This window comes from Triticum aestivum, chromosome 5A, assembly GCF_018294505.1.
Source record: "Triticum aestivum cultivar Chinese Spring chromosome 5A, IWGSC CS RefSeq v2.1, whole genome shotgun sequence".
NCBI lineage: Eukaryota > Viridiplantae > Streptophyta > Magnoliopsida > Poales > Poaceae > Triticum > Triticum aestivum.
In genome coordinates, this window is record NC_057806.1 from 266,079,715 (window position 1) to 266,082,762 (window position 3,048).

Sequence of the window (3,048 nt, forward strand, 5' to 3'; positions counted from 1 at the left end):
CTTTGCCTTGCTTCGTTTTGGGATTGAAGACCGAGACGAGACCGCCAAGATGTATCCTAGTGTTGCCGAAGACACGTGATCGCCGAGTACCTCTTCACAAGTACCCATACGCGCGAAGATGCCAAGACCGTTTCGGGATTCACCAAGTACCACTACGGCTGGAGACCTCGATGTCCGACGCCTAAAACGATCACCGAACCGGAGTTTACGCCAAGTACTAGGTCAACAAGAACCGCCAAGTTCATCTTCCGCCGTCTCCGAAATCGCCAAGTACCACGATGATACGAGAACCACTACCGTCGACCAGCAAAGAACCCGTGGACGTCAAGTCCCTCGTCGTGATTCCGAACATCTACGGAAAATTGTGCAACTAAGAACGTGAACGACTACCGTCGCAACGAGAACATCTACTTCCCACAACGAACCGTGAACATCTACTTCCTCTACCATCGCCGAGTACCACTACTTCCCACGACGATCGTGAACGACTACACCGCTTGACCCGAACCGCTCCGATAACACACGCTTCGAAGGTACAACCCCGAGACGACCACCGTGAACGAATGCATGTGTGATGTATGAGATGCTCGTGCTTGCATCGTGCTTGATTTGTCGGTGCACGTTGCCCTCTTTTACCTTGTCACCATCATGTGGAAACCCGGTTACCGGGAGCACCCCACCGTTCATCGCGTGACACGCTCCCGTCACTTTCTTTTGCACCGACGTCTCAATGAGTTGACGGAACCGGAACGTTGCCGTGGCACCGTTTCGTTATCATCGCTGTGGCACCCCTTTCTTTTCCGCCATGATGAAAATGTTTCATAATGCTCTTGTCAACTTTTAATAAAAATTGCATAAACTTGTTCATGTCATCCGCATCATGATAACAACAATTAAAATGTTTAGATTGTTGTTGCACCAAATTACTAATGCATATGGGGATTTACCAGATTTGTTGTTTGTTATATCCGGCCCCATTTAAATGGTTTAAATGGTATAGTTTTGTTATGCTTCACCTCTTGCCATGTTAACCAACATTTAAATTTGTTGAGTACCTAACCGGGAGAGAACTAAATAATTAATGTGGTGTTCCGTCAATATGCAACGGAGTTGCATATTGAGCTCCACTTAATTTGTAGTATTGTTTGTGCACTTTGCCATGCCATGCTTCATTTAACCGGACATGCATCATACTTGATTGTGCATCATGCCATGATTATGTGGTGGTTGTTTACTATGTTGTTTGCTTCTTTCCGGTGTTGCTTCTTCGGGTTAGTTCCGATAACGTCACGTTTGTGAGGATCCGTTCGACTTCGTCCGTTTGTCTTCTTCATGGACTCGTTCTTCTTCCTTGCGGGATTTTAGGCAAGATGACCATACCCTCGAAATCACTTCTATCTTTGCTTGCTTAGTTGCTCGCTCTTTTGCTATGCCTATGCTGCGATACCTACCACTTGCTTATCATGCCTCCCATATTGTTAAGCCAAGCCTCTAACCCACCTTGTCCTAGCAAACCGTTGTTTGGCTATGTTACCGCTTTGCTCAGCCCCTCTTATAGCGTTGTTAGTTGCAGGTGCAGATTGAAGTTTGTTCCTTGTTGGAACATGGAGATCGTTCCTTGTTGAAACATTGTTTACTTGTTGGGATATCACAATATCTCTTATTTAGTTAATGCATCTATATACTTGGTAAAGGGTGGAAGGCTCGGCCTTATGCCTGGTGTTTTGTTCCACTCTTGCCGCCCTAGTTTCCGTCATATCGGTGTTATGTTCCTGGATTTTGCGTTCCTTACGCAGTTGGGTTATAATGGGAACCCCTTGACAGTTCGCCTTGAATAAAACTCCTCCAGCAAGGCCCAACATTGGTTTTACCATTTGCCTGTTGGAAATATGCCCTAGAGGCAATAATAAAAGCATTATTATTATATTTCCTTGTTCATGATAATTGTCTTTATTCATGCTATAATTGTGTTATCCAGAAATCGTAATACATGTGTGAATAATAGACACCAACATGTCCCTAGTAAGCCTCTAGTTGACTAGCTCGTTGTGACGCCCCCGATTTAATCGTACACTAATCATGCACGCAAATGTGTACGATCAAGATCAGGGACTCACGGGAAGATATCACAACACAACTCTACAAATAAAATAAGTCATACAAGCATCATAATACAAGCCAGGGGCCTCGAGGGCTCGAATACAAGTGCTCGATCATAGACGAGTCAGCGGAAGCAACAATATCTGAGTACAGACATAAGTTAAACAGGTTGCCATAAGATGGCTAGCACAAACTGGGATACAGATCGAAAGAGGAGCAGGCCTCCTGCCTGGGATCCTCCTAGGTCACTCCTGGTCGTCATCAGCGGGCAGCACGTAGTAGTAGGCACCTCCGGTGTAGTAGGGGTCGTCGTCGACGGTGGCGTCTGGCTCCTGGACTCCAGCATCTGGTGGCGACAACCAGGTAGAAGGGAAAGGGGAAAAGAGGGAGAAAAGCAACCGTGAGTACTCATCCAAAGTACTCGCAAGCAAGGAGCTACACTACATATGCATGGGTATATGTGTAAGGAGGCCATATCGGTGGACTGAACTGCAGAATGCCAGAATAAGAAGGGGATAGCTAATCCTGTCGAAGACTACGCTTCTGGTAGCCTCCGTCTTGCAGCATATAGAAGAGAGTAGATTGTAGTCCTCCAAGTAGCATCTCCAAGTAGCATCTCCAAGCAGCATCTCCAGTAGCATCGCATAGCATAATCCTACCCGGCGATCCTCTCCTCGTCGCCCTGTAGAAAAGTGATCACCGGGTTGTCTGTGGAACTTGGAAGGGTGTGTTTTATTAAGTATCCGGTTCTAGTTGTCATAAGGTCAAGGTACAACTCCAAGTCGTCCTGTTACCGAAGATCACGGCTATTCGAATAGATTAACTTCCCTGCAGGGGTGCACCACATAGCCCAACACGCTCGATCCCATTTGGCCGGACACACTTTCCTGGGTCATGCCCGGCCTCGGAAGATCAACACGTCGCAGCCCCACCTAGGCTCAACAGAGA